Below are 24939 nucleotides of genomic sequence, written 5' to 3' on the forward strand. Positions count from 1 at the left end.
GGACAAAATATAGGGGTTTAATATCTAGAAAGTATAAAGAACACCTACAACTCAACAACAAAGACAACCCAATTTAAAATGGACAAAGGGATTGAATACACATTTCTCCAAAGAAGATTTGCAAATGGCCATTAAGCACTTGCAAAGATGTTCAACATCATTAGTCATTGGAGAAATGTAAATCAAAACCATGAGCTACCACTTCACACTTACTATGGTAACGCCAATTAAAAAAAAAACAAAAAAACAGAAAATAGGTGTTGGTGAGGATGCAAATATTGGAATGCTCTTAGATTGTTAGTGGGAATGTAAAATGGTGCAGGCACCATAGACAATAATGTGGTGGTTCCTCAAACACTAAACATAAAATTACAACACAACTCAAGTGGTTCTACTCCTAGGTATACACCCAGTCAATTGAAAACAGAGGCTCAGTCAGATATTTAAACATCAATGTTTATTGCTGCATTATTCACAATAGACGAAAGGTGAAAACACCCAAATGTCTGTCAAAAGATGAAGTATAAACAAAATGTGATATCACACATACAATGAAATGTTATTCCACCATAAAAAAGATTGAAGTTCTATACATGCTGCAACATGGATGAACCTTGAAATCATGCTTTATGAAATAAGTCAGACACAAAAGGAAATGCTGTATGAATCTACTTATATGAGATATTCACATTAGGCAAATTTGTGGAGATATAAAGTATGTGGGGGATGGGGAATTATTGTTGAATGTGTACACAGATTCTGTTGGGGGTAATGGAAAAGTATCCAAAATAGATAGTGGTGATGGTTGCACATTGTGAATGTAATCAATGCCACTGAGTTGTACATTTAAAAATTATTAAAATGGCAAATTTCATATTATATATATTTTACCATAACAAAATAAAAAGAAGAACAAAGTCAAGCACATTGCCAATTTTCATTCTGGTAGAGAGCAATGTCCTCATATGTTTCATTAGCTCGGAACTACCACATAGCCAGCTGCAAAAGAGGCTGAGAATTTGTTTTTATTTGAGTACACTGCAAACCAAAAAATCTAATTTAGTAAGGTAGAAGTAGAAAGTGGATATTAGGCAGGAAACCAGTGGCATCTAATATTTCTGTTCTTTTTTTTTTCCTTCTAGTTTCCTCTCAAGTATCCAAAACTCCTTCAGTAACAATCACTATTTCCCACTCATGAGGACATATAGATTCTACATAGCTAGAGATTGTCACTGATATATTTGGCAAAAATGAAACTATTATTCGTGTTGAATATTGAAACCAGCTGAGGCTACAATTTATTAATTTAATGAGAAATTCTTGTCACTTTCTGATGTCAAGCCAAAGAAAAAATATATTCATCCGATGTATGTATTCTGTACTGTGTGGTTGTACATCTGTAAATTCCCCACTTTGTGTTCAGGTACTATATTCCAATAGTTTTTAAATGGAAATTTTTTCACTCGTTTATTGACTGATTTACACATTCAACAATCATGGTCCATCTACCTGTGTGTGCAAGACACATAAGGTAATGGAAGTCTCAACCAGACAAAGCATCCACCTTTAAAGAACCTCTAACTAAGTAGGAAAAGTAAGACAAGCTTGCAAATAATTATGTTCACCTAAAACCTTCTCTTGAGTCTATACCTCCACCCCTAAGGTGCGGTCACTTGACTTTCACTCTCCAACACAGACCCCCTCAGTGCTGGGGTTCTCAGCTTCCAAACTCTTTTGAACCAGGTTCAATCTGACTTTATATCCAATTCCTAATGAAAGCTTTAGCTTAAGATATACCCTTGTTCTTGACCACTCTCACTATTCTCCCCAAAGAACAAAGGCCTACCCTAAAATCTATTCCATCATCTATTTAGTGTGTATTTATTTATTTAAAATATTTTATTAAGCCAGGCCTTATAATAGGTCTGGGGATACTATAATGAGCAAAATCAGCCATGGAGCTTAGTCCGCAGAGGGAAATATACAATAGCCAAACATTTTACCAAACACATTTAACATCCCCATGGTGACAGGGCTATGAAAGATTGGCACAAGTCACTGGGAGAATCTGTAGTGGAAGAGAGTAGATCTAGGCTCTGTTAACCACCATCAAGACTATCTGATACTCAAGGCTAAATCCATGTATCCATGTTATCAATGAACATATTGATGGCAAATTTAATGGCAGTTAACCATTTGTTGTTTACTGTATGCTTGGTTTCCTTGATTTCCACCTGCCTCTAGGCATCTCCACACTCTCCTGGTTGGCATCTCTGATGCTGATTATTTCTACATGGTAATACTATTGCCAGAATCACTACTGTATTTGACCAGCATGATTTTCCTCTCATTATATGAAACATGACCTAAGTCATAGGAGTACCCCATTCCTAGCAAGACTGACCAGTTTCCAGATCCAGATGTTTCTGGTGTAGCTTGTCTCAATTACATCCCAAGCTCCTTAAACAAGATTTTTAATTAAAAAAAAAATATATATATATATATACAACTTATCATTTGTTTCTTCAAGTGAAGTATTCTGGGAGTATTCCTCTAGCTTGTTAACCCTAAAGTTTGATTTCTTAAAATGCACAGGGTCATCTGTAGTTTTGGCTTGTTAATACCCACTTTAGAAGTAGTATGATGTACAACTGCACCTAAAATGATATTTAGGTAGGTTGACAATCTCCTACTGGAAAAGGCAGGGTCGGCAGTGGGGGGGGGGCATGGGGGGGTACAGTTATTTACTCCCAGCTCCAAGTCCAGGGCCGGCTCTGATCTAAGTAGAGAGAGGAGCTTCAGGCACTATGGAAGGAGCTCTTTCAAGTGAGGAAATTTGTGAGGCATGGATACCACAAAGCTACTTTGTAGAAAAGGGACCACACTCTCCCTATTTTTTGTAGGGACCACAACTTTGCTCCAGCACAGAGAAACCTGAGAGAAAGCCTGCTATCCTGAAGGCCTTGATGCCTCAACTTCTGAGCAGAAAGGCTATCCTAGAGGACAACAGAAGCTTAGAGACTTTTTGAAGAGACCATGGTTAGTAAGCAGCTCTGGCTGCCAATTTCTTGGTGCCCGGTCATCACTCATTCCTCCCATTTGTCCTGGCCAACAGAACCCCAGTTTTGTCCAGTGGCAATGTACTCAATCCCAGGGGAAGAACCACAATTGGGTTAAGCCAATCCTAGTAATTTCACAGCTCTTTGGAAGTGATTGTTGTAGTTCCAGCCCAAGGAAAATTTAGTAGAGGTTTCTGAGAATGTTTTTCCTTTTCAAATAAGGGAGGAACGTACCAGGAGATGTTCCCTGCCTCCCCCTTTCTGCCTTTGCATATTTTCTACCAGAAAAAAAAGGAAAAAAAAAAAAACAAAAACAAGAGTAGAAAAGCAAAGAAGAGAGAGAGATATAGTAGCAATCTATGTGGAGATACCATGAGTCCCGATGGCCACAGAGTCAGGCAGTTTGCCCTCTGTGCTGTAGAATCATGATTGGTAACCTTACCCTTTCACCTGTGCCCCCTGTGTGGCCACTACACATTGAGGAAATTAGAGGGTCTGAATAAGGCCCTTTGTTCTGCCATGACTAAGGCATGGTACAAATGGAAAGCATTATCATCTTGTTATCCCTCATTTCAGGAGGGGTCCTCACTAACAACTGGAAGCTGTAGCCTGCCATAGCCATAAAGCTATAAACGGTACAGAAATGAGCCATAAGTTATTCCTAATTGCACTATCCCATCACATCAGAAACAGGGACTTCTCCAAATTAACAGGCAGCAAATTTAAAGCGGATATGATGATATCATTTTCTATGCAATACTTAATTAGCCTCTAGAAACTGCTACCATGGGGCATTACCTCAGAGCCCCAGACGCATCTCCAGAAGAGCAACTGTGGTCACAGTGCCTAGTACAAAAGGCGCGGACAGCCCCTCCCAGAGTTTGCAACCCATTCTAATTGCTCACAGACTGTGATCAGAAAGGATGTTCTGTGGTGGCATACCGTGCAATTGGCCTCTTACTTACTAAAGTGGTCTATAGCTGTTTCTTTATGGCTAGAGCTACACTACAGCAAACCCCTTCATTGGCTCTCCATGGCCTTGTCAATGATCTGACTGAGACAGTGGTGGCTCTTTATGTATACAGTTTAGAACAATATTGAGACCAATTGAAAACTTTAGCTGCCAATGAAAGATGGGTAATCTTGGTGGAGGCTTCTATAGCCTTCTGTTCAATAACTGCTTAGAGTGTCATTGAATTCAATATTAGGATTTAACCTGGACCAAAGGCGAGAAGGTGGAATGCTCACAGGGGAAGGTACAACTTTCAGCACAGCTAGTCATCTCTGCCAATGACAAAAGAAGCACAGAGTTTATTTATCCTCCATGGCTCAGTTGCTGAAAAAGACCTGTGGAACCGGCTTTAGCAAACTTGTCATCGGATTCTCTTTTGAGATATAAGATGTTCAGGGTCTAATCCTCCTCACGTCCTTGGATTCTGAAATTGTTGCTGGGAATATATAATTATACTCATTAGAATACACAAGACCTAAAACCAGCTGGAAAAGTCTCTCCTTCAAATTTTTCAAAAAAATAAAAAACAAAAAATAACTAATTATATCACAGAAGCAAAAACATGGTAATTAAAATGACCATTATGTAGCAAGCTTCCTATAATTATTGTTATTCATTTTGGTAACTGGGAGTTTGAGGATTTGAATTTTATTTGCCAAGCCATAAGTGTGAAAAAAAAAAACAATTTATTTACTTTACTGTTGGTCACCAGGAATTAATTTCCACCCATTTCTTCAGACTTCATTGGAGGACTGTATCATTCCTCTTTATCCTTGTCATTAATTTTTAAGGGATAGTTTTCCTGTCTATTCTTCTCAGACCGCAGTGACAAACACAATTCCTGTCCTGTGCTAATCACAGAGCTCAGTGCACAGCCTCTTCTAGCTACTCACTCTCTCCAAATACTTCTTTTTTTTTTCTTTTTTCATCTGGAGCAGGAAAAGATTAACTCTGCAGAATTGTTTGAACCGATCTGCCCAATTTGTTAAATTCTCCGGTATTGATGGCCACAATCATTTCCTAATCATTGCTAATTCTATGTCTAAACTGTTAGATTTCATCAAATTACCACTCTGTATAATAGTGTCATGCCCAGGGTGGAAGGATGTAATGTATTATTTGGAAATAATAATTCTATTTTTTAAAGATTTTATTTATTTGACAGAGAGAGAGCACAAGTGGGCAGAGAAGCAGGCAGAGGGAGAAGCAGACTCCCCGCTGAGCAGGGAGCCCGATGTGAGGCTCCATCCCAGGATCCTGGAATCATGACCTGAGCTAAAGGCAGACGTTTAACCAACTGAGCCACCCAGGCATCCCTTTTTAAAAGAAAATATTAAGAGAGGCACACAGAAATTCTACCAAATAAAAAGATGAAGATCAATAAAGGAAGACTATGAGAAGCCAGAGGAAAAAAACAGGTGTTACTCCATGCAACTATTATAAATCAGATATGGAGCTGGGCATGCTGCATGCATTGATCATGCACCTAAGAACAATCTTAACAGGTGTTTTTGTCTGCATTTTGTAATTAAGGCATAGAGGGGTTTGTTTTTTTGTTGTTGTTTTTTTTTTAAGATTTTATTTATTTATTTGACAGAGAGAGAGAGAGAGTGCACAAGCAGGGGGAGCAGCAGAGGGAGAGGGAGAAGCAAGCTCCCCACAGAGCAGGGGGAGCCTGATGTGGGACTCGATCCCAGGACCCTGGGAACATGACCTGAGCCGAAGGCAGTCATTCAACCAACTGAGCCACCCAGGCACCCAAGGCATAGAGAGGTTAAATAACTTGTCCATGTTCATTCAGAGATAGAACTGTAATTCATAAACAGATTTCTTGATTCCAAAGATTAAAATAATCATTTTTTATTTGCATCTTCCTTCATTTTTTCATTTGCATCTTCCTCCATCTCTTTGTTTTTAACTTATCTGAATTTTTATAATTAAAATGGGTTTTTCAGAGACAGCGTGTAGTTTGGTCTTGTCTTTTTATTCGCTCTGGGAATCTCAGTCCTTTAACTGGTATATTAAGCCATTCACATTTAAAGTAATGATGGAAGGGCACCTGGGTGGCTCAGTCCGATGAATGTCCAACTCTTCATTTCTGCTCAGGTCATGATCTCAATGTTTTGAGATCGAGCCCCACATCAGGCTCCATGCTGGGGGTGGAGGCCACTTAGGATTCTCTCTCCCTCTGCCCCTGCCCCTGCTTGTGCTTTCTCTCTCCCTCTTTCTTTTTCTCTCTCAAAAAATAAATAATAAAAAATTAAAGTGATGATGGATATAATCAGATTAATATCTACCATTTCTATCAATTTTCTATTTGTTACATTTGCTTCTTGATTCCTTTTTCCCCTTTTTTCTTCCTTATTAAATTTTAATTTAGCATTTTCTAGAATTCCATTATAGCTTCTTTCCTAGAATATCATTTATACCTCTTTTTAAAAATGTTTTGGTGGCTAGTCTAAAGCCTACAATACACATTTTAAAATAACTGAAGTCAGCTTTCCCATAACACTACGCTGTCTCACATGCAGCATGGGTATCTCATAGGAGAGTATCCCCAATTTCTCTCTCTCATCCTTTCTGACATTGCTGTCATTTATTTTCATGATCCATATGCTATAATCAACCAATACATTGCTGCTATTATTGTCTTAAACAAACCATCATCTTTTAGATTAACTAAGAATTATATATTTTATATATATATATATATATTTTTTACTTTTATTTATTCTTGCTCTGACTCTTCCTTTCTTTATACAGATTCATGTGTTTAACTTGTATCATTTTTTCTCCTGCTTACAAAACTTTTTAAAACATTCCTTGCAGAGCAGGTCAGCTGGTAAAGTAGTCTCTAATTTTTTGTTTGTCTGAGAAAGTATGTCTCTTTCACTTGTGAAAAGTAACATTGTTGAATATAGAATTCTAGGTTGGTGAGGATTTTTCTTTCAACCCTTCAAAGATTTCACTTCACTTTCTTCTTTCCTGCATGGTTTCTGATAAGAAATCTGCTATAATTTTTATCCTTTCCCCTCTATAGGCAAGGCAATTTTATGTCTTTGAAGCTTTTCTCTTCGTCTTTGATTTTTTGTGGTTTGAATATGAAACATCAAGTTGTGGGGCTCGGGGTATTTATTTTGCTTGGTATTCTCTGAGCTTCCTGGATTTGTGGATGGTGGGATTGACAACTTGTAAGTTCTTTACATGTCAGAGCTGAAACTGGAAGGAATTATCCTTTTTGGATAAGGATAATTTGGTGAGGAAACTAATAAGGAATAAATTAAAGTTTGATGAATCAGACACAGCCAAAGTCTAAAAAACTGGTCCTTTTAGAAATTTTAATATTCATTTTATGTGCCATCTATAAGTAGTAGAAAGTAGCCAAAGCTTCCAGATTTCTTTTCCACTTCCACCCATGACTTTACCGTAAACACTAGTCTATTAAATACTTTTTTGGGGGGAAAAAATAGCCATTACCAAAAAAGGAATTCCTTTGGGCATAAAGGCTGAGAAAAATCCTTCATTTAAAGTCACATGTTCAATGCTATTTATATCAAATATTTCCCAGATTTATCTGACTACGGAACCCTTTTATTCCTTCTTATTACCTATTAATATCTATGTTAGACAGAATAATGGCTCTCCAAAGAAGTCCACATCCTAATCCCCAGAATTTGAGAATATGTTATCTAACTGGCAAAAGGGACTTTGCAAATGTGATTAAATTAAAGATCTTGAGATGGAGAGATAATCCAGGAAATGTTACACTATAGGCAAGGTATTAGGCATTATGAGAGATATAAAGAGAAAAAGACTGTGCTCTAACTAAGCCTACTAGTTAGCAGAGTAGGCAGAAGTGTAAGAAACTAATATACGACCATAAAAGAAAAAAAAAAAACTCCTTCATGAAGATACAATCATTGAAGGACGACAAAAAGAGAGATTAATTTTTACCAGGCAAATTTAATTTAATTTAAGAAGTTTAACAAATATTTATTTAAAACTTACTGTGAGATAGTCATGGTATCAGGCAGAGTAGCTACAGAGATGAATAAGAAATGGTTCATGTTCTTCCTTTGATAAATAACTTCTTTTGCACAAGAGCCAAGTTAACCAAAATAAGACTGGTTACAGCCCATGTTATAAGTAAAAAATGCTTTATTATTTTTGTATAGTTTAAAGTATCTAAATTATTGAACGAGAGAATGCAATGAGAAAATATTCATTTTGGTGGTCTAAAACATTCATTTCTAGGCATATTAGCAATATGAAAACAGAAGTGGAACTTTAATCTCTCATCCCATTCATAAATGCTTCACAAGCACTATTTCATTTCATCCTGAAAATATCTAGGAATGAAAATATTCACACTGCCATTCCCACCTTAGAAATAGGAAAACTGGCACTCTATGAGTTACCACCCCAAACCTTCCAACTACTCTACCTATACAATCTTTATTCCTGGGCAGTTAACTGGTGAGGTTTGTGAGCACTGGTGTGGCACCGTCAAGCCTGTGAATCTCATTGTCCTTCTCATATCATGACTTGTCATCAATCACTAGAGATGCCAAATAGAGATTAGCACTAACAGCTCCCCTCACTCTGAAGAGAGTTTCCTTCTTACTACAGAAAGCTACGTGTAGGTAGCATACCACTGCTTAGCAGTGAATAAAGTCACAAAAGGCTAGATAGTTTATGTTAAAACTATTGAGACTGCATAATTTATGTTAAAATCGCTGGTAATTCCAGGACAAGAGATTAGAAGGTAAAAGGCAAACATGTAATTTACCTACACACTCCAGTCCACAGAAGACAGATACACATTGTCATTGAGAATGCTTCTTTGGTGCCTGACAGTTACAGAGTCTGTATCTCACCTTTGCTTAGAGGTTGTAATACAAATACCAGGGCCCTAAAACAAAATGGAAGATTCAAGTCTACAGATACTTCTTAACCAATATTACTCATTTTATCCCTAAATTCTAAGTTCTTATGAAACTTTGTTTTAATCCAGATAAATGAATGAAAGTCATTATTTCAGTAATTATTTAAGTCATAAACCTTGAGAAATGTTTATCAGAGGCAGTTAATGACCTAACCTCTCAGTTAATGGAGGTTAACACTCTAATAAACCATTTGTTAACTGCAGCAATTGACTGATTGCAAGAGAATTACAGCTATTATAACTCTTTTATGACTGATAGTGGGAGGCACAGTTAGACGGGGACAGCATGTACAAGCACACCAAAAGTTGACTATAGAGAAAATAATTGCCACCTGCCACTGAAATGTTCCCCTTACAAGAAGTGAGAAGGAAAGAGGAGCCACCAAGATGTAAGTAGATAATGAATAAGACTACGGGAAATGTTATTCTTGGTATGAAAGTAAAAATTAAGACTGCCTGAAGCATTCAAATGTATCCTCAGTAAAAATCAACATTGACTCCTCTGATGTAAGTTTGAAACCATTCAAACACTGAACATGGAGAGAACGTCTACCTTCAAAAGAAATGTCTTCCTAAATGCAATTTAAATACTTCTCAAAAATGTATATTTTGAGGATTTGAAATTGGAATCATATTCCCCTGACAATTAATGAGATTTTTTAAAAATAAGGACATTTTTAAAGCAGGAGAGTTGGCATTATCTCTCTAAATTGGAAAGTCAAGAATAGGCAGTTTTGGTGAGAATTATATTTAGTGATTGTAAGGGGGGGAGAAAAGTAAAAATAAATGGCCCCAGTCAGATCAATTTTTATTTCTCAGTTGTATAAAAGAATTTAGAGCTAAGCAGGCCCTGCTCTGAGGGACTTTGGCACATGGAATTGTCAGAGGTCTGGGTTCCTCCTCAGACACCAAGCCAACAACTCTAGGATGTGGTGTGTTCCTCACAATGACTGATAGAGAGCTCCACCCATTCAACAGGTGTTCTAGCCAGGAGGAGGAAGGAAGAGGGGAAGAAAACCTTGACCCTCTGTGTAGTGGAGAATTAACCTTACCCAAAAAGAGGCCTGGTTTTTGCCCTCAGCTACTGGGAGGTGATCTCTTGGTCCCTGAAATTCTGCACATGATAGAACTGTCTGTTTGTCCCGGGGGATTTGACCACTGGACAGTCTAATAGTGTGACTTGTGATGGGTCCTGCACAGTATCCATTACAACCACCAGAGGGAGTGGAGGCTATAGGTATGAGCCCAATCTCTTGGAGGGACTGGAGACTTCAGGCCAGCCAATGAGCAGTATATGATGGAGTCCCAGTAAAAACCCAAGGTTTGGGTGAGCTTTCCTGGTTGGAAAGATTCCACATGTATTGTCACACATCATGACCAGGAGGAGTTTATGCCATCCATAACCTCCATGGGGGAATGACAACAAGAGGTTCTGCATTTGGATCACTGCTAGATTCTGCCTTATGCATCTCCCTCCTTGGTTAATTTTCATCTGTCCCCTCCCCCCGGTAGTTAATGGTAACCATAAATATTAACACCTTTAGTGTGTGAGTTTTGTGAGTCCTTAGAGTGAACTACCAAACCTGAGGGTGGTTTAGGAACCCTCTGAACTTGTAGTCGGTGTCAGATGTGAGGGAAGTCTTGTGTGCCCTGTGTTCCCTCTAAACTGTACTTAGCTAAAATTCCCACACCCTCCTTTTTTGAGGAGCAATCCAGAAGTACCACATAACCCTTCTACTCACATCTCATTGGCCAAAACCTAGACATATGGACGCACCTATCTGCAAAGGAGTCTGACAAATATAGATTTCTGGTTGGGTATATTTCTACCTTAATAAATCAGGGGTTCTGTGACCTAGAAAGAGAAGGATAAAGGGCCCACACATTGCAATACACACCTTCCATAAAAACAGACTGTAAAATATCTGTAGTCAAAAAATTTCTTCATTCTTACATCCTAGATAATGAGCCAAATTGGGAATGCTCATGTTTTAAAATCAAGAATTTTCTATTTAACTGAAAGTAGTTTTCATGTCAAATTTCACTTTTTGCCTTATAATTTATATGCTTGCTTCCAAGCATGATTACCTTTTATTTTATGTCAAACATATTATTCTTAATATCTTCAGAATATAGAAGCAACATAGTAGCAGCTACATGTCAAGTGTGATATGTTTGATGTCATATAAAAATCAAACCACTGAATCGGGGAAGTAGTATTTCCATTTTATAGGTAAGAAAACTGTAGCTCACAGATGCTAATGGCTAGCCCTCCAGGGCTTGAAAGATTGGGGTTCCCTATATTCTTTCAAAATATAGGTTTTCCACAGAGGTCCCAAGCCCCCCTTTACAAAAGGTCAAGATGGATGCTATTTGGAGTGAAGAATGGCCTCTCACGACCTTGTTAGTCTGGGTTGATACTACTCCAAGTAACCCTTGCTTCCCAAGGAAAGAAAGGCTGAGCTCTCGAAACAAGCCACCCCACCTCCTTTTTCCAGGGATGCCTCTGAGGTTTGGGAGATGTATCTGGTTCCTATAGGGTAGAAGAGGTGGCAGAGGGTGAGCATCTGGTCCACCGTGCAGCCATCTGTCCACTCAGCATCCAGGAGATATCCTTGTCCTTCCCTGGTGTTTGGTCATCTGTCAGTACATATCACTGCTGGTCAGCTTCATCCTAACCCCATGGTCTTATCAAGTCAGAGGCTCTCTGCAAGCCATAGCTGAGTCCTCCTAAATATTCATGGATATGATTTCCCTGCCTCTTGAATATGATTTATGCTTTTGCCTCTTGTTCTTGCCTCTACCTTCCATGTAGTCACTTCAGCTTCTCCAACATGCTGAGCAATGGGAACACCAAGACTTCGCAACTTCCATGGGCTTCACCTGGCAGAAGACATAGGCTTTCTCTGCTCTCAGATCTACCAACACTTTCTGCAGTTTCTATTTTTCCTTCCTTTCCTCCCATCCTTCCTGGGAGAACAGTCCAGAAGAGACAGGTTCAAGAACCCACCAACACCTATGCTTCTTCCATTCCCTATATCCTGGGAAAGTTTTCTAATCTCAGGATCCAAGAGATCCAGATAAGAATGATCACATATTTCCTATACCCTCAGTGGCCTCACCATCTGGACTTTCAAAACGGAAAAGCCTTGACTGTCTTTCTGCCATAACAACATTTTTCTGGGTTATGGGTATTAGAGACAGGCATAGCGCAGTGTTCTTAAAGTGTGAACCTTCAGACCAGTAGCATCAGCATCACCTAGGAATTTGTTAGAATATACATTTTCAGTTTCCCTCCCAGATTTACTGACTCAGAACCTCTGGGGGTGGAACCCAGGAATCTGTTATTCAAGGGGCCCTTCAGATGATTCTGATGAATGCTCAAGTTTGACAAACATGGTACAAGGTTAACTTCTAGAGTTAGACTGCTTGGGTCTTACATGCTGTATGACCTTGGGCAAGAAGCTTAATGTCTCTGTGCCTTCCACAGGTATTACAAATGCAAAATGGGGATGATACTTTTACCTAACATTGAGGCTTTTGTAATGATTACATGGGCTAATAAATGTAAAGTACTTAGAACACGGTCGGGCATATAATAAGTACTATAAAAATAGGTACTACTTTTATATCTTCTGACTAAAGCTCAAATTGCATGAAGAGCTGGGGCAACAGAAAATGTCAGGGTAAGAGACATCAGTTATGATTTCAAATATACCACTCACAAAATGTAAAAAAAATAAAATAGGCCTTGCTTCAATTTCTTTAAATTCATTTTATAATCCATATTTTGTATCTGTTGGTTTTCTCACTCTTTATTTTGAATTAAGGATCACATTGAATCACACAAAAAAAGATTTTCTAAAATAATTCATTCAGTACTTCTACCAAAAGAATGAACCAATTTTGTGGGCACTAACACTGTTTCATCCACCTATGGAGCAGTTAACCAGAGACTTGTTTACCAGTTTTAGGCATTCAGATGTGTGAAAGAATCATGCCACTGGCTGAGAAATGGGAAAGATGCTTAAAATGCAAATTCTTTCCCTTCAGTAGGATTTGACCTGTATTACCATATGCTGGCTGAGCTTACTGTTAAATAAATTACCTGCTGAAAGAAATTGCTCACTCATTCACATGAGATGAATTTAATTCTTCAAGGAATCCAATGTCCCATTTAGTAATTTAGGTAATTTACTCAACATTAGTTATTTACTCTGGTTTCCAGAAAACACTCGCCTCATCTGATTCATCAGCACACCTCTAGAGATGAGGTCAGCCACAGATTTGGAAAGGAATACTTCCCACAACTTTGTGAAGCTATCACCTACATGACTAATGACCCTTCTCTCATTTAAGAGGGAGTGTGATCCTGGTGTCAATGCTCTCTCCCAAGGTCATTCACAAGAAAAGGGTAGCTCCACGGATAACAATTGATAAAAGTTGGAAATCTGCCTTTCCTACTTTCTTGTAAGGAATATTCACAAAGGCAGGTAAGGCAAAAATATGTAAGGATTAACTACATCTTCTAAATCCTCCAACCATCTGCTTCATTTTGGTCACCATCACCTTGCCAAATTCACAGGAAAGAATAGTCTAGTGTCAAGCATCCTGTGGAAAAAGAAAAATATGGAAAAAAATATATGCTTTCCATACAATACGAATCATCTGAGTATTTGAAAATATCACTGTTTTGGCTAATATTTCAATCTTGATGTGGGTGATGTTTGGCATCATGGAAACATGACAACAATGAAGTTAAAATAGATTAAATAAAATCATAACATTTTTAGGTTGGAGAGAGCCCTACTGGTGAGTCATCTCATCCAACTCCTCCATTTCACATATGGGAAAACTCAAGGTCAAACTAGTGTCCTATCTGCAAGCTTCTTAAGACACTGTGGATTTACAAACACCTGGACTTAAAATTACAGTTTACAAAACTCATCATAAGGAGGGTTGCATCTGCATTTTCTAGGGACTCTCCTGGTCACTGGGAGTTCTGAAACTGGGCAAGACATTATCTCTTACTCAAAAAGGCCTACCATGTAGTAAAGAAAGACACTCGTCAAATCATAATACAAGGAACTGGTTAGTTATAGGGAAGACATTCTGGAATAGAGTGGCAGGGCATCCTGCTTAAAGACAGGTAGACACAGGATGATAAAAGATGTTATGTGCTATGCTGAGAGAAATGTACCTTCTCTATTAATAACAACAAACACTGATTGATTTTATTATGTGCCACAGTGCTGAGTCTCACCTACATTAATTCATAAAATCCTTACAAAAACCTTGTGAGGAAGGCTCCATCATTATCCCTTTTTATACATGGAAGAACTGAAACACAGCTGATCTTGGGTTGCCCAAGGTAAATTGGACAAATGGCAAAATTGGGACTCAAACTTGTCTGACTCCGAGGCCCGTTCCGGTAACTGTCTGCTCTTGAGCAGGGGAATGACATGATCACACTATTCTTCTAAAAGATTAATTTGGCAACAGCACAGAGCATGCACCGTCTTTTTCCTAGCCCACAGTACCAATAGGAATACTTAACTACAGTTTCCTTTAGCCACTTAGAGATTTATGAGAAAGTCGTTCCATACTTCTTGGATTTAAAATGCTCATTTCTTTTTGCATCAACATTTTTTTTAAGTCCTGAACTGTGACCTGATGATTTCCTTATTCTCAGGTTCCCCCTCTGTCCCCTCCTTTGTCTCTCAATGGAGCCAATTTCTCTCTTGATGACCATTATTGCTTTCCTAAGGCCTTGGGCAAAAAGACAAGGCTTCTCCCACCCAGGCTAATCACCAGAATAGACAAAAAAAGGGAGAGGGGAGGGAGGGAATGTGCTCAATATAATTACAAACAATAGCACGCAAAGCTTCCTCCATCCCTTAATGCTGAAATGTATCCGTTCAAACTAATTGGTTTTGGGGGGGAACACTAATAAATCCTAATATTTCTCAAAGAGAAATGGCTTGTAATTTAATTTACATTAAGCTGTTACTAAAGTTTATGCTAATTAAATCTGGGCTTCAATAGCAATTAATCCCAAGAACAATCTGAAAATATAAATAATGTAATAAAGTAAATAACTCTGCATGCCCCCCCCCCAGAAGCAACAGAGAGCGTGGGGTGGGGGGTGCCCCTGAGTTTTGTGCATGAGAGCAAAAGGAGAAATTGTTCCTTGCCCTCTCAGCATAGAACATTTGCTCTATAATAAGCATAGATATATTCTGCATGTATTTCCTTCAGAAAATGGATCCTCTGTTGTAAATGTTGAAGGTTAGCTCTGGAGGTGTCTTCTGTGAACAAATGACTTGTCAAGCCCTCCCCCCCCAACCCCCGCCGGGAAGAAGATGAACTGATCACATGGAGGCACAAGGCAATCTCCAAGGACAGTGCCAGCCCTGAAGGTGCATCCCAGCAGATGTATGTTGTTCTCTTTGGTATGTCAGATGCCTTCTGGTCTTTGCAAGGGTACAACACCTACCAAATGTGTATTCCCCTTTGCCCCCATTCACTGAAACCCCAGCCCAAGGGGAATGAGATGAGCCCAGTTATATACAAGATATATCTCTGCATGCACTTTTCCAATCCAGATTGTCTAGGTTGTAAGGTATATATTTTCAAGTTTTACAAGCTCTTCTAAGTAAAACTTCATGTGGACACAGCCTAAAGGGACTAAAGTTTAAAAAGGCTGATTAAGGGGGGGGGCAGAGCAAGATGGCAGAGGAGTAGGAGACCTGGATTTCGTCTCCTCTCAGGAATTCAGCTGGATAGGGATCAAACCATTCTGAACACCTACAAACTCAACAGGAGATCGAAGAAAAGAAAAGCAACAACTCTCTCATCAGAAAAGCGACCACTTTCTGGAAGGTAAGACGTGCAGAGAAGTGAATCCGAGGCGATATTCGGGAGGATAGACGGCGGGGGAGGGGCCTCCGTCGGCCGCTTCTGGCAAGTGATAGAGCCGCGGAGCACAAAATCAGAACTTTTAAAAGTCTGCTCCGCTGAGGGACGTCACTCCGGTGGCTAAGCGGGGGGTGGAACCCTCCGGGACAGTGTGGTCTCAGGACCCTCAGGGTCACAGAAAGACCGGGGGTGCCTGAGTGTGGCAGAACTCCCAGGTAACGGAGCAGGGAAGCCGGCTGCAGAGACGGAGCCGAGGAGAGGGCTCTCAGCTTGGGGTTGCCATAAACCGTGATCCGCGGCACAGTCAGGCCCCTGCTCCTCCAGCAGGGACCCAACAAGCGGCAGATCCGGGGAGACTCACCTTCCTCCCCTGGGAGGAGCCGCACGGGAGTGCACCGCAGGGATCTGCTGGGTTTGGAGACTCCACCCGGGGTCGGGTGCCAGAGATAGAAACGCGCGGTCACAGGCCGGGTGAGCACGGAGTGCGGCCGGAGACCGGGGAGACGGGAGTGACTGACGGCTTTTCTCTGGGGGCTCACTGAGGAGCGGGGCCCCGAGTTCTCAGCTCCTCTGGGGCAGAGATTGGGAGGCCGCCATTTTCACTCTCTGCCTCCAAAGCTGTACGGAAAGCTCGCAGGAAACAAAAGCTCCGGAGAGCAAACCCGAACAGATTACTTAGCCGGGAGGGGGCAAGCGCAGGGCAATTCTGCCTCCGGCAAAGACATTTGGAAACCACGGCAACAGGCCCCTCCCCCAGAAGATCAGCGAGAACAGCCAGCCAAGACCAAGTTTACCGATCAATGAGAACGGCAGAGCTCCAGCGCTAGGGGAATACTGCACATAGAATTCATGGCTTTTTTACCATGATCCTTTAGTCTTTCAAAGTTAATTTTTTTTAACTATTTTTTTTTGAATTTTTCTTTTTCCCTTTTTCAACCAACATATTATCAATCCCTTTTTTAAAAAAACATTTTTATTTTTCATTTTTACAGTCATATTCTATCCCTTCATAGTAGTTACCCGTATTTTTGGCATATATATACAAGTTGTTCTCTCTTTAAAATTTTGAGATAGTTTCTTCTAACAGATTAAAATATACCCTAAATCTCTAGTATATGGTTTTTTCTACTCCCCTGCCTGATCACATTCTCTCCCTTTTTTTTTCTTTTTTCTTCTTTTAAATCCTCTTCTTTCTTTTTTCAAACAACTTCTTATCAATTCCTTTTATAAAATTTTTTATACTTTCCATCTTTACAGTCATATTCCATCCCTTCATCATATCAACCCTTATTTTTGTACATATATAAGTTTTTCTTTCTTTAAAATTTTGGGAGGCACTTTCTTCTAACAGACCAAAATACACCCCAAATCTAGTGTGTGGCACTGATCTATATACCAGCCTGATCATATTTGATCACATTCTGGTTTTTTGTTGTTGTTGTTGTTTTGTTTTGTTTGTTTTTGTTTGTTTTTATCTTTATCTTTTTCTTTTTCTTTTTTCTCTCTTTCCCTTTCTTTTTCCACTGCTTCAGGTCTTTTCTGATTTGTTTAGAGTATATTTTCTGGGGACGTGGTTACTCTGCTAGCATTTTGTTCTCTCATTAATCTATTCTCCTCTGCACAAAATGACAAGATGGAAAAAATCACCTCAACAAAAAGAACAAGAGGTAGTACCGACTGCCAGGGACCTACTCAATACGGACATTAGTACGATGTCAGATGTAGAGTTCACAATCATCACTTTAAAGATACTAGCTGGGCTTGAAAAAAATATGGAAGTTATTAGAGAAACCCTTTCTGGAGAAGTAAAAGAACTAAAATCTAACCAAGTAGAAATCAAAAAGGCTATTAATGAGGTGCAATCAAAAATGGGGGCCCTAACTGCTAGGATAAATGAGGCAGAAGAGAGAATCAGTAATATATAAGACCAAATGATGGAAAATAAAGAAGCTGAGAAAAAGAGAGATACAACAACTACTGGATCACGAGGGCAGAATTCGAGAGCTAAGCGATACCATAAGATGAAACAACATTAGAATAATTGGGATCCCAGAAGAAGAAGAGAGAGAGAGAGGGGCAGAAGGTATAATGGAGCAAATTATAGCAGAGAACTTCCCTAATTTGGGGAAGGAAACAGGCATCAAAATCCAGGAAGCACAGAGAACCCCCCTCAAAAATCAATAAAAATAAGTCAACACCCCGACATCTAATAGTAAAACTTACGAGTCCCATAGACAAAGAGAAAATCCTGAAAGCAGCTCGGGAGAAGAGATATGTAACCTACAATGGTAGAAACATTAGATTGGCAACAGACCTATCCACAGAGACCTGGCAGGCTAGAAAGGACTGGCAGGATATATTCAGAGCACTAAATGAGAAAAATATGCAGCCAAGAATACTATATCCAGCTAGGCTGTCATTGAAAATTGAAGGAGAGATAAAAAGCTTCCAGGACAAACAAAAACTAAAGGAATTTGCAAACAGAAAACCAGCCCTACAAGAAATCTTGAAAGGGGTCTTCTAAGCAAAGAGAGACGCTAAAAGCAACATAGACCAGAAAGGAACACAGACAATATATGGTAACAGTCACCTTACAGGCAATACAATGGCACTAAATTCCTATCTTTCAATAGTTACCCTAAATGTAAATGGGCTAAATGCCCCAATCAAAAGACACAGGCTATCAGACTGGATTTAAAAACAAGACCCATCAATATGCTGTCTGCAAGAGACTCATTTTAGAACCAAAGACACCCCCAGATTGAAAGTGAGGGGGTGGAAAACCATTTACCATGCTAATGGACACCAAAAGAAAGCTGGGGTGGCAATCCTTATATCAGACAAATTAGATTTTAAACCAAAGACTATAATAAGAGATGAGGAAGGACATTATATCCTACTTAAAGGGTCTATCCAATAAGAAGATCTAACAATTGTAAATATCTATGCCCCTAACATGGGAGCAGCCAATTATATAAGGCAATTAATAACAAAAGCAAAGAAACACATGGACAACAATACAATAATAGTGGGGGACTTTAACACCCTCCTCACTGAAATGGACAGATCGTCTAAGCAAAAGATCAACAAGGAAATAAAGACTTTAAATGACACACTGGACCAAATGGACTTCACAGACATATTCAGAACATTCCACCCCAAAGCAACGGAATACACATTCTTCTCTAGTGCCCATGAAACATTCTCCAGAATAGATCACATCCTAGGTCATAAATCAGGTCTCAACCAGTACCAAAAGATTGGGATCATTCCCTCCCTATTTTCAGACCGCAGTGCTTTGAAACTAGAACTCAATCACAAGAGGAAAGTCAGAAAGAACTCAAATACATGAGGCTACAGAGCATCCTACTGAAGAATGAATGGGTCAACCAGGAAATTAAAGAAGAATTAAAAAAATACATGGAAACCAATGAAAATGAAAACAACTGTTCAAAATCTTTGAGATGCAGCAAAGGCAGTCCTAAGAGGAAAGCATATAGCAATACAAGCCTTTCTCAAGAAACAAGAAAGGTCTCAAGTACACAACCTAACCCTACACCTAAAGGAGCTGGAGAAAGAACAGCAAATGAAGCCTAAACCTAGCAGGAGAAGAGAAATAATAAAGATCAGAGCAGAAATCAATGAAATAGAAACTAAAAGAACAGTAGAACAGATCAACGAAACTAGGAGCTGGTTCTTTGAAAGAATTAACAAGATTGATAAACCCCTGGCCAGACTTATCAAAAAGAAAAGAGAAATGACCCAAATCAAAAAATCATGAATGAAAGAGATCACAACCAACACCAAAGAAATACAAACAATTATAAGAACATATTATGAGCAACTCTATGCCAGCAAATTAGATAACCTGGAAGAAATGGATGCATTCCTAGAGATGTATCAACTACCAAAACTGAACCAGGAAGAAATAGAAAACCTGAACAGACCTCTAACCACTAAGGAAATTGAAGCAGTCATCAAAAATCTCCCAACAAACAAAAGCCCAGGGCCAGATGGCTTCCCAGGGGAATTCTACCAAACATTTAAAGAAGAATTAATACCTATTCTTCTGAAACTGTTCCAAAAAATAGAAATGGAAGGAAAACTTCCAAACTCATTTTATGAGGCCAGCATCACCTTGATCCCAAAACCAGACAAAGACCCCATCAAAAAGGAGAATTACAGACCAATATCCCTGATGAACATGGATGCAAAAATTCTCACCAAAATACTAGCCAATAGGATCCAACAGTACATTAAAAGGATTATTCACCACAACCAGGTGGGATTTATCCCTGGGCTGCAAGGTTGGTTCAACATCCGCAAATCAATCTACGTGATACAATACATTAACAAAAGAAAGAACAAGAATCATATGATCCTCTCAATAGATGCAGAAAAAGCTTTTGACAAAGTACAGCATCCTTTCTTGATCAAAACTCTTCAGAGTATAGGCATAGAGGGTACATACCTCAATATCATAAAAGCCATCTATGAGAAACCTACAGCGAATATCATTCTCAATGGGGAAAAACTGAGAGCTTTCCCCCTAAGGTCAGGAACGCGGCAGGGATGTCCACTATCACCACTGCTATTCAACATAGTACTAAAAGTCCTAGCCACAGCACTCAGACAACGAAAAGAAATAAAAGGCATCCAAATCGGCAAAGAAGAAGTCAAACTCTCACTCTTTGCCGATGATATGATACTTTATGTGGAAAACCCAAAAGACTCCACCCCAAAACTGCTAGAACTCATACAGGAATTCAGTAAAGTGGCAGGATATAAAATCAATGCACAGAAATCAGTGGCATTCCTATACACCAACAACAAGACAGAAGAAAGAGAAATTAAGGAGTCGATCCCATTTACAATTGCACCCAAAACCATAAGATACCTAGGAATGAATCTAACCAAAGAGACAAAGGATCTGTACTCAGAAAACTATAAAATACTTATGAAAGAAATTGAGGAAGACACAAAGAAATGGAAAAACGTTCCATGCTCATGGATTGGAAGAACAAATATTGTGAAGAAGTCAATGCTACCTAGAGCAATCTACACATTCAATGCAATCCCCATCAAAATACCATCCACTTTTTTCAAAGAAATGGAACAAATAATCCTAAAATTTGTATGGAACCAGAAAAGACCCCGAATAGCCAGAGGCATGTTGAAAAAGAAAAGCAAAGCTGGCGGCATCACAATTCTGGACTTCAAGCTCTATTACAAAGCTGTCATCATCAAGACAGTATGGTACTGGCACAAAAACAGACACATAGATCATTGGAACAGAATAGAGAGCCCAGAAATGGACCCTCAACTCTATGGTCAACTAATCTTCGACAAAGCAGGAAAGAATGTCCAATGGAAAAAAGACAGTCTCTTCAACAAATGGTGTTGGGAAAATTGGATAGCCACATGCAGAAGAATGAAACTGGACCATTTCCTTACACCACACACAAAAATAGACTCCAAATGGTTGAAAGACCTCAATGTGAGACAGGAGTCCATCAAAATCCTAAAGGAGAACACAGGCAGCCACCTCTTTGACCTCAGCCAAAGCAACTTCTTCCTAGAAACATCGCCAAAGGCAAGGGAAGCAAGGGCAAAAATGAACTATTGGGACTTCATCAAGATAAAAATCTTTTGCAAAGCAAAGGAAAGAGTCAACAAAACCAAAAGACAACCGACAGAATGGGAGAAGATATTTGCAAATGACATATCAGATAAAGGGCTAGTATCTAAAATCTATAAAGAACTCATCAAACTCAACACCCAAAGAACAAAGAATCCAATCAAGAAATGGGCAGAAGACATGAACAGACATTTTTCCAAAGAAGACATCCAAATGGCCAATAGACACATGAAAAAGTGCTCAATATCGCTCGGCATCAGGGAAATCCAAATGAAAACCTCAATGATACCACCTCACACCAGTCAGAATGGCTAAAATTAACAAGTCAGGAAACGACAGATGTTGGCGGGGATGCGGAGAAAGGGGAACCCTCCTACACTGTTGGTGGGAATGCAAGCTGGTACAGCCACTCTGGAAAACAGTATGGAGGTTCCTCAAAAAGTTGAAAATAGAGCTACCATATGATCCAGCAATTGCACTACTGGGTATTTACCCCAAAGATACAAAAGTAGGGATCCGAAGGGGTACGTGCACCCCGATGTTTATAGAAGCAATGTCCACAATAGCCAAACTGTGGAAAGAGCCAAGATGTCCATCGACAGATGAATGGATAAAGAAGAGGTGGTATATATACACAATGGAATATTATGCAGCCATCAAAAGGAATGAGATCTTGCCATTTGCAACGACGTGGATTGAACTGGAGGGTATTATGTTGAGCGAAATAAGTCAAAAAGAGAAAGACATGTATCATATGACCTCACTGATATGAGGAATTCTTAATCGCAGGAAACAAACTGAGGGTTGGTGGAGTGGGGGGTGGGGTCGGAGGGATGGGGTGACTGGGTGATAGACACTGGGGAGGGCATGTGCTCTGGTAAGTGCTGTGAATCGTGCAAGACTGTTGAATCTCAGATCTGTACCTCTGAAACAAATAATGCAATATATGTTAAGAAAAAAAAAGAAGGTAGCAGGAGGGGAAGAATGAAGCAGGGGAAATCGGCGGGGTAGACGAACCATGAGAGACGATGGACTCTGAAAAACAAACTGAGGGTTCTGGGGGGGAAGGGGGTGGGCGGATGGGTTGGCCTGGTGGTGGGTATTGAGGAGGGCACGTTCTGCATGGAGCACTGGGTGTTATGCACAAACAATGAATCATGGAACACTACATCTAAAACTAATGATGTAATGTATGGGGATTAACATAAGAATAAAAATAAATAAATAAATAAAATAAATAAAAAGGCTGATTAAGGAATAAAATAAGTACCTGCCAAAGCAATTATCCTTTGCACCCCATCTTTGAACCCTTCAGTATACAAAAAACTAAAAGGGGGCACCTGAGTGGCTCAGTCAGTTAAGCATCTGACTCTTGATTTCAGCTCAGGTCATGATCTCGGCTCAGGTTGATCTCAGGGTCCTGAGATTGAGCCCCACATTGGGCTCTGTGCTGGGCATAGTGCCTGCTTAAGATTCTCTCTCTCCCTCTCCTTCTGCCCCTCCCTGCCTTTAAAAAAAAAAAAAAAAAGGCTAAAACTCCTGCTTCTGTATTCCTTGGGTGATTTTGTTATTCTTTTTTTTTTAATTTTATTTTATGATGTTATGTTAATCACCATATATTACATATTAGTTTTTGATGTAGTGTTTCATGATTCGTTGTTTGCATATAACACCCAGTGCTCCATTCAATATGTGCCCTCTTTAATACCCATCACCAGGCTAACCCATGCCCCCACCCCCCCTAGAACCCTCAGTTTCTTTCTTAGAGCTGCAGCAACTTCTTCCTAGAAACATCGCCAAAGGCAAGGGAAGCAAGGGCAAAAATGAACTATTGGGACTTCATCAAGATAAAAAGCTTTTGCACAGCAAAGGAAACAGTCAACAAAACTAAAAGGCAACCTCCAGAATGGGAAAAGATATTTGCAAATGACATATCATATAAAGGGCTAGTATCTAAAATCTATAAAGAACTTATCAAACTCAACACCCAATGAACAAATAATCTAATCAAGAAATGGGCAGAAGACATGAACAGACATTTTTCCAAAGAAGACATCCAAATGGCCAACAGACACATGAAAAAGTGCTTAACATCGCTCGGCAACAGGGAAATCCAAATCAGAACCTCAATGAGAAACCATCTCACACCAGTCAGAATGGCTAAAATTAACAAGTCAGGAAACGACAGATGTTGGCAAGGATGCGGAGAAAGGGGAACCCTCCTACACTGTTGGTGGGAATGCAAGCTGGTGCAGCCACTCTGGAAAACAGTATGGAGGTTCCTCAAAAAGTTGAAAATAGAGCTACCATATGATCCAGCAATTGCACTACTGGGTATTTACCCCAAAGATACAAATGTAGTGATCTGAAGGGGTACATGCACCCCTATGTTTATAGCAGCAATATCCACAATAGCCAAACTATGGAAAGAGCCAAGATATCCATCGACAGATGAATGGATAAAGAAGATGTAGTATATATATAAAATGGAATATTATGCAGCCATTAAAAAAAAAACACACACAAAAATGAAATCTTGCCATTTGCAATGACGTGGATGGAACTAGAGGGTATTATGCTAAACGAAACAAGTCAATCAGAGAAAGACAAGTATCATATGATCTCACTGATATGAAGAATTCTTAATCTCAGAAAACAAACTGAGGGTTCCTGGAGTGGTGGAGGGTGGGAGGGATGGGGTGGCTGGGTGATAGTGCTGTGATTGTGTTATTCTCAGATATAAAGCATTCCCAGTGTGAAGGATGCAGGCTATTCATCAAATTCCCTCAGGGCTGAAGTGAGCAAGGCCTATGTCTTTCTAGACAGCTCCACTGACCCTCAAGGAGCCAACCCCTATGCACTCTGCTGGATCTCCTTTTCTGGAATATTCTGTCCACTTTATAAAAGTGTTGTGAGGATAAAATAAGATGATATGAATTGGAGGCTGCTCTAAATGCCAAAACCCTCCAAAACCATAAGGCTATTATCTTTTTTAAAAGAAACTTTTTTTAAATTTTTTTACAGAGAGAGAGAGTATATGAACATGGAGGGGCAGAGGGAAAAGGAGAGAGAGAATCTCAAGCAGACTCCACACTGAGCATGGAGCCCAATGTGGGGCTCCATCTCAGGACCCTGAGATCATGACCTGAGCCAAAATCAAGAATCAGAAGCTTAACTGACTGAGCCACCCAAGTGCCCCAAGGCTATTATCTTTGAAGAATAAATGAAGTAAATCCTAAATCTTTCCAAATAGGTTTCCCCAAGAAATCAGTGCCTAAACAAGGAGATGGGGTAGAGGGAGGTGGGGAGTAAAGACTTGAAAGATTATCATTAAATGAGGACCTCGTTATTTACAAAATGTCAAGCA

The sequence above is a fragment of the Neomonachus schauinslandi genome, chromosome 9 (assembly GCF_002201575.2).
Source record: "Neomonachus schauinslandi chromosome 9, ASM220157v2, whole genome shotgun sequence".
Lineage (NCBI taxonomy): Eukaryota > Metazoa > Chordata > Mammalia > Carnivora > Phocidae > Neomonachus > Neomonachus schauinslandi.